This window comes from Podarcis cretensis (assembly GCF_951804945.1).
Source record: "Podarcis cretensis genome assembly, chromosome: 12".
In the NCBI taxonomy this organism is placed as follows: Eukaryota; Metazoa; Chordata; class Lepidosauria; order Squamata; family Lacertidae; genus Podarcis; species Podarcis cretensis.
This window is the reverse complement of record NC_137181.1, coordinates 37,385,047-37,394,002: the sequence shown is the minus strand read 5'-3', so window position 1 is coordinate 37,394,002 and position 8,956 is coordinate 37,385,047.

The window sequence follows — 8,956 nt, the reverse complement described above, 5'->3', positions numbered from 1 at the left end:
GTGGGCGTCACTACCGAGAAGGCTCTCTGCCTGGTTCCCTGTCACCTCACTTCTCGCAATGAGGGAACTGCCAGAAGGCCCTCGGAGCTGGACCTCGGTCTTTGGACTGAATGATGGGAGTGGAGATGCTCTTTCAGATATACTGGGCTGAGGCCATTTAGGGCTTTAAAGGTCAGCACCAACACTTTGAATTGTGCTCAGAAACATACTGGGCGTCAATGTAGGTCTTTCAGGACCAGTGTTATATGGTCTTGGTAGTCACTAAGTTTGCAGGGTGTGTTGATTTCTCACTCCCTCACTGTTATGTTTTGGTACCAGTTCTGATGTGAAAACTTACTATGACATAGAAAGTTTTGGCTATGGCTGGCATCAAAGGTTGGGTTTGTTGGGCATCTGTGGAGGTCCACACCTCAGGGGAGCACCCACTGCTAACCAGACCACCCTGGTCCTGCTCCACCTTTTTGCTGTTTTTGCTACTTCTTTACCTGCCATCTCCAAAGGTGGAAGGAGTGGTAAGAGCAAGGAGTAAGAGGATCACTTGCTTTTCCCTCTCCTCTGAGTAGTGACATGGCCTGAGCTTACAAAGAGAGGCCAAGCAAATAGGCAGGGTTACAATGTCAAGGAGCTGACTGACTGTGAAGGAAGACCAACCAACAGTTGTCTGATGGGGCTTCTGGGGCTTCTGATTGGCTGCAGGACCTTCCTGCAGCCAATCAGAAGCCACACTTTGGTTTCTGAATGTTTTGGAAGTCGGATGGACTTCTGGAATGGATTCCATTTGACTTCCGAGGTACCACTGTATTGCCTGAGCCCATCGTCACCCCCACACCACCAAAGAAAACCTGGAGCCAACATTGGTTACAGTGTCACTGGTGGGTACCTCTCCACACAGTTGGAAGTTGCTATTTGAGAATCAGATACTACATATTACACCAGATGAATAGAAATTCACTACAGGGAATTGACTGCTATTCATATCAACTAACTTATAAACCAACTCTTGGCTCTCTAGTCTTCTTACATTTCCACCACTTCATCTGACTCAAGCTCTGTGCATATAATTATGACAGTTTGAGTAAGAATTGAACATCCTGAACAAAAAGGTAGAAAACATTTAAACAGCAGAGCTAAAACTGAATGTTTCAGCATGAGTTCCAATAGCTTTCCCCCTTTCGATAAGTAGACATTCTTACACCTCTTGCATATTTCACGCAAAGAAGCAAGAGTAGAACTCATCATATCCCAGGTTTTTCTTAAATCAGGACCTAGGAGTGGCATTTGTGAGATGGTTCAGCAGGTGTAAAAGTCAGCATCGAAACGTACAGGAAACCCTGTCATTTTTTCACTGTGTGGTGTAGGCAAAACAAAATAAAAAAATTCCTTCCAGTAGCACCTTAAAGACCAACTTTAAGGTCTTTAAGGTGCTACTGGAAGGAATTTTTTTATTTTGTTTTGACTATGGCAGACCAACACGGCTACCTATCTGTAACTGGTGCAGGCAAGACATGCCCTTTGTTATGTTATGGGCACCTGCCACTCTTGTTTCTGTCTTGTGGAATTATTGGTGAAAGCATGACTAATAAAATGGGTTGTGAACCAAAATTCAATAGTCACAAAGTTAATTACAGGTTTGCAACAGTATAAACTTATAGTCTGATCAATATGTAAATTCTGACCTTCAATGGTCTTTTCAGCGTTCTTTTAAGAGCTTGTCTTGCAAAGATGAACTTAACAGCCTGAAACTTCCTTTTATGAAGTTACACTAATCTAACAATAACATAATCTACATATCCATCTGTGTTATGGAAACCACTTTGCAAACAAAAGATCTAGTTCTAGTGTATTAGAAACATTTCTTGATATTTTGTGTCTAATTATCTTCACAGGTTTTTTTTAAGTTACAAAAAGCAGAATATCTTGTTACATGACAATGCAAGATGCTAACATTCAATTCTTGCCCACTAAGATTAAAATCTAGGGATACTGCAGCATTCTCCTGTTCTTAGCTAAGGAGGCTGGTTTTCTTATCTACCTGTTTAGTATCTTTGGAAGAGGCAACTGCACACATTCAGATAAAGGATGGCTATTTCCTTTGAACAATGATCTTTCTTCTCTAATTCTGACCATTAAGGGTTTTTGACTTATAGGCAGGCGCGGATCTGCTATGAAACTAATGAGGCTTAAACTTTAGAGCCTCTAATTCTGGAGGAACCCCAGAAGTGACTTTAGTCCACATTGCTTACACATTTGGGGTCTAGTAGACCTAATTTGAGTCACATGACTCAAATTATTTATTTTTGGGGTATATATTTCAACATTCCCAAAGTTTAAGAGCCAGAAGCCCAGGTGTTGTAAATGTGTGGTGATCTGTCATGGAACAACACCTTTGCAGAAGATGACAGTGGTTACCCAGACTTTGTTGCTGGTTGCAAAGGCCCCCCCCCCCATAACAGTTCAAGTTTCATGGCCCCCAAAATGTAGATCCGCCACTGCTTATAAGTTGGAGTCCATGTAAAGGTAAAGGGACCCCTCACCATTAGGTCCAGTCATGACCGACTCTGGGGTTGCGGCGCTCATCTCACTTTATTGGCCGAGGGAGCCGGCGTACAGCTTCTGGGGCATGTGGCCAGCATGACTAAGCCACTTCTGGCGAACCAGAGCAGCGCACGGAAATGCCGTTTACCTTCCCGCCGGAGCAGTACCTATTTATCTACTTGCACTTTGACATGCTTTCGAACTGCTAGGTTGGCAGGAGCAGGGACCGAGGAACGGAAGCTCACCCTGTCGAGGGGATTCGAACCGCCGACCTTCTGATCAGCAAGTCCTAGGCTCTGTGGTTTAACTCACAGTGCCACCTGCATCCCTGGAGTCCATGTAATTGTATATAAAAATATATTTTCCAGTCGCCTTGTCTGGTTAAAAATGGTCAAGGCAGCATGTTCTAAGGAAAACCAGAATATTCCAATTAACTATTTTTAGCAGTTATCTATACCCTCCCTGCCCTGCCAGTTCACATTGAGTACAAGGTCCAAAACTTTGCATTTTGTATGACCGAAGAGGAGATTGGTACCTACTAATTTGTCCTTAACACAAACAGTGTTTTCAAGGAACACCTTGTAAGAAACATGGCCACCTGATGTACTGCAAAGCACAAGGAAGGCTAGTGTTTTTCCAGGCATCCATCTTCTTAAGAGAATCAGTGTGTTTGCTTGGGTGGTTTTGTGTGTTGTGTTAATAGCTGTAGGTTCAGCGGGGAATTGTCAATAGCTCAAAAGGGAAGTGCAAAAGGATCATATATCTGGAATAAAGTATACCCCAAAGTACACTTCAAGGTTGTATTTTTCTTTAACAGTCTTGGTGCCATTGTAAACCACAGGAGTAGAGCAAATGAGCTATCAGAAGGTTGTTTAGATTGAATGGCTTGTAAAAGGTAACATCTGGATGCCTGCTAGTGTCTCAGACACTCAAATTGATAACTGGTGACGATGAGGAGAAGGGAGGTGAGAGGGGGGAAAGCTGAGTTTTAAAAAATTTCCTCATTGTCCCCCAGTGTCTTCTTAAACTTCTCAAATCAGAGACAATTATTAAAGCAATCAAGAATATTCTTCTTCCATCAGACTTGTTTTCTACATAGTAATACTTCACAGAGATTTCTGAAACTACCAGAATTGTGGTAAGTATAGATTGTAAATATTTCCGTTTCAGTGTCAGCATTTATATTTACTCTGGAACAGTGAACAGCTTTACAGTATTTTGGGCCAGTTTGTATGGCACTTTTTGATAAATACAGACCACGAATTAACACAAAAATTTAACCATGGAGGTATACAGCTGTATAAGGAGTCAGTTACCTGTAGCATTGGGAGCCACCCAGAGTGGCTGGGGAGACTCAGCCAGATGGGTGGGGTATAAATAAATTATTATTATTATTATTATTATTATTATTATTATTAGCCCATGCGGTGAGGAGGAAAGACCTTTACCCCTGCTTCCCTCTGTTTCTGAGCAGGGCCTAAATTCGGATAAAATGTTCCCACAATCAAACATCTAGACTCTACTAACAACCAAATTTCCATGTGTTTTTATGTTCTCAATTGAATGATAGTCCCCATTCATCCACAACAAGGTTATTTACCCATTTTACAGGGGGTAAATATTTCTTGCAAATATATCCTTGTGGTGACAGCTGGTATTTCATCGCTTCAAGGGGAAAGCTTGAGAACGAACAAGAGCGCCGCAGTGGGAAATTCAAGTTGTTACCAAGTGACTTGGAGTCGTAAGAAACCTATAGTTTGGTTTGAAGCTCAACATCAAAAAAACGAAGATCATGGCCACTGGTCCCATCACCTCCTGGCAAATAGAAGGGGAAGAAATGGAGGCAGTGAGAGATTTTACTTTCTTGGGCTCCATGATCACTTCAGAGGGTGACAGCAGCCACGAAATTAAAAGACGCATGCTCCTTGGGAGAAAAGCAATGACAAACCTAGACAGCATCTTTAAAAGTAGAGACATCACCTTGCCAACAAAGGCCCGTATAGTAAAAGCTATGGTTTTCCCAGTAGTGATGTATGGAAGTGAAAGCTGGACCGTAAAGAAGGCTGATCACCGAAGAATTGATGCTTTTGAATTATGGTGCTGGAGGAGACTCTTGAGAGTCCCATGGACTGCAAGAAGATCAAACCTCTCCAGTCTGAAGGAAATCAGCCCTGAGTGCTCACTGGAAGGACAGATCCTGAAGCTGAGACTCCAATACATTGGCCACCTCATGAGAAGAGAAGACTCCCTGGAAAAGACCCTGATGTTGGGAAAGATGGAGGGCACAAGGAGAAGGGGACAACAGAGGACGAGATGGTTGGATAGTGTTCTCCATTCTTCATTCTACCAGCATGAATTTGACCAAACTGCGGGAGGCAGTGGAAGACAGAAGTGCCTGGCGTGCTCTGGTCCATGGGGTCACGAAGAGTCAGATACGACTAAACAACAACAAACCTATAGCTGAAACCACCAGAGGCACAAAGAGTACCAATAACAAAAGGCCCTATGTTACATCAGTAGCCTCCCTCCCCAAACCAATTAGAGGTTACTTATCCCACATTTCATGAGAGACTTGTGGGAGAGACAAGTGTAATTTTAAAAAAATGTATTCAATGAAATCCCACCAAATTGAGTCAAAAGAGGTTAGCTTTGGGTTTCGAAAAAGAAGTGCACCAAGTAATTTGTTCATGTAATGAAAATTTCCTTATATTACTCAACTAGGTTTTGATTTCTGAAGGGAGATAGATGTATATCTCAATGCAGAGCCTTGATCCACTATGGTCTGCATAAGTTTGTGGCTAGTGTATAGACTCCAATTTATTAAATTACAACCATCTCCCTTCAGCATTTCTGCACTATGAGAGCTTCCTTCTAGCCTTCCTGGTCCATTTGAGGGAGTAATGGTATAAGGAGATGTCTGAGGTCTGTCAATTATGTATATTTCAGTGTAAAGAAAATTAACAAGATGAATTTTTAAAGGGACAGCGATGGGCTCCCCCCTGTCAGAAAGTGGATCTGTGCAGCAGGAGGACACAGCCTAACTTCTCTAGCTTGGGTAAATGGTAATGTAAATCAAGTCATCTTTTCCATTATTCTAAGGAAACAAAAATCACCAGGGCTTTTGACATGTCAGCCTAGGAGACACATTTTGTCACATTCCTGATTATAATGCTACCAAAGCTTGTTTGGCAATGAATAATCTTAGTAATGTACTATGTTCACTGGGTTTAAGTCCAAAGCCTTAGCTGTTAAAAATATCCAGATCTTCTGTGCAGTAATAGTCCTGTGTTTCAAATAGGCAGCAGGAAAGGGAATGTTTCCTATGGGAGCAGAGAGTTTGTAAAAATAATTTAGACATTTTCTAGTTTATTTTCCATGCTATTGATTATAATGGAAAGACTTACAGGCTGCTTCAGTGCTAAGTGCCAGCTATGAAGGATCTGTAATACCTCTGGCTTTCAGGAAGTTCAAGAGTTCAGTATTGTTTTAAATTAAGATCATTTTTCTTTCATGGGCAAATGTGGACTTAGAATGGACCTTAATTAAGTACCAGCAATTTTCTACTTTTGATTTGTATGTCTTCCACAGCCAGCGATTCTAGCTACTTATCCCAGAGTAGTCCCCTTCATTTAAAAGGATACCATCAGATTACATGATTCAGAGTTTGACTTTAAATTTGATGTAATAAAGTAAACCAAGAGATGGATCAAAATCTTGAGGTCTGTATTCAATTTTAAACCAGTAATCCAGACTCTGACTTAACATAATATGGCATCTTGCTCTTGGAACTTTTTATTGTGATAATTTTTAATTAGTTTTCAATTACATTCTAATAATAGCCTCATTATAACAATACCAATTTATAATACAATTAATACCAATCTTCAAATACCAGATTATATAATTTAATTAAAGTGGCCCCTACATGCTAGATTTGATGGCTTTCTGATTTTCTTTAATTCTGCATTCCAAAATCTTATTAGTTTCAATTACATTCCAGTCATCATAATAACCCCTTATGCAACAATATTAATAACTTCTATTTGTGTTGACACATTAAATGATTTATAAAACTTCAAGTGAGGGACTAAACAATATCATTGTTCTGTCCTGTGTGTAGCAATTATTCTGTCCGTGATGATTCTTCCTGTCCTTGTAAGATGTTATGTCTTTCTTTCCTCCGATTGTTGCAGCTGATATTCTGTTGTTGTTCCAGATGTTTCTCCATCACTCCATCCCATGCTTCATTGTTTTGCACCAAGAACTTTAACAACAGCTGCAAAAGTCGCTCTGTCCCTGTAAATAAATTGTTGTCACCATTCCACCCCCTCTCAGCCTGGGAAGAAGAGTGGTCTGTCAAACTGCAGTGGACTCAATAAGAAGCCTTATCAGTTCCTTGGCAGTTCACAGACTCCTTTCATCCTTCCAGCTGAAGATATATGGTCAATTATCCTTCCAATTAAATTAGATTCCAAGTCCTCTAACATTATTCAGTTCACTTCATAGGTAATAAAGGATGGGAAAGAGTCAGCTCTAAGTTTCCATTGTAAACCTTTTGCAAAATAGAGTTTCCCTCCCTTCCCCCCCTTTTTATACACATAGTTCCGTTTGATGTTATAATCTATATTTTTCATCCAATTTCTTCCATCCTCACTTGTACAAGCATCCTCATTTGAACTACCATTCAGGGAAGGGTTGCTGAATCATAAATATAGAGAGGAAAACTTTAAATAAACCAACTGTAGGATCCCCTCCCCTATCTTTTGCATCTAATGAAATCTTATCTCAAATTCAAACCTTAAAGTCCTTGCAGTTGGTTTGTTCCACAGTTTGTGATCTCATTTCTTCTATCACACACCAGCACTTTAGTCAAATTAAGCTCTAATTAACAGGAGAACCTCTGTTTCTTAATGGCGGCGTAGGAGGGTTTTTGCCAGGCGAAGTGCTTTTGCACTCAACGCCTCCCTGGCCCTGCCCCCATTCCATGCAAGAGCCAGGTACCGAGATGGACTACTAGTAATGCCCATTCCCCCCTCCCTGGGGGGAATTTGCAGTAATGATCTACCCTCTATCATACTTGTGTTTCCATCTCCTACCCTCTCCTGCTGTCATGGGGGCTGTTTCCATTAAGGCGGATGGAACCGAAAGCCTGCTCTTGGAACATTTTAGCCCTATCTTGTCATTTTCATCATTTAAGAAGGTTCTGCTCCTGCTGAAGAAATCTATGAAAGTTCACTAAAATCTCTGCTATTCTTAACACTTAGTCCCTGAGATGCCCAACTTCAATTTTCAGTCTTTTAAAGGGAATTTCTTCCATTAACTCTAATGCTGCTCAAGACTTTGTTGCTGTTTTAATAAATATTTAAAGGGAAGGAAATTTCTACTTGACTAAATGTTTTTATTTTTCTATTAGAATTATCCACAGATCTAAAAACACAAACTTGCTTTAGTAGTCTTATCTCCTACTCATCTCAGCTCCAATACACATAGCAAAATACCTTTAGCTGAATCCAGTTTTCTGGAGAGAACAATGGCGATTTATTTTGAGCTAGCGACTGTTTCAGAAATCATAAAATGTGTTGGACAACATTAGAATATTATACACCTTACTGAAGGTCAATCCATAACATCACTGACAGCTTATTCCAGGGCATCAAAAGTTGCTCTTTAGAAATCATGTGCCTGATTCAAAATGATGCTAAGCATCGATGTGAGCAGTAGCTCATCTTTGTCAGAAGTTTGCCATATTCCACAGAATTGACTCAATGTGTAATACTGTGGATGAAAGTAGGACCAAGTTATGAAAGATGAGAAAATTACAAACACATTTACTGTTCAAATAGATACAAGTTTCCATCTCTGCAACACTTCTACCCTTCTCAGGGGGAAAACCTTGTAGTTATATATAGTGTTGTTTATTGTTCTCTTAGATGGTACTTAGTTTCATGTGAAAAGACTAATGGTTCACTGCTACCAAACCTAGTGAGAATTCCATGGTCACAGAAATCTAAAAGTCAGGAAGGTTTCGATCTTTGGGCTCACCTATAATTTGTGCACCATAAATGTAGACCGAAGTCGTTAGGGACTTTGTAATGACAGTGCTGTCTATAACAGTATCATCAAGCAAGACATTGGCATAAATCATTGGCACTTTGCAAAGTGTCACTTCTGTCAACATCCCCCTGATGTGATCTTTAGTCTTTCAAATCCATAGACTGGCATTTGGATCAGCTAAGCATCCCACAACCTGTCTTGCATATTAAAGTTGCTTTAGCCAATATCTACATGCTGAAGTGGTGCCTGTTTCAAAATATTTTCAAACCATTTGCATAATATAATCCTGATACTTTCAAGCTTTTCTGTAGGGCATTACTGTACAGCCTGAATCTGCAACTACCTTAATCAATAAAGAAAAGAAAAG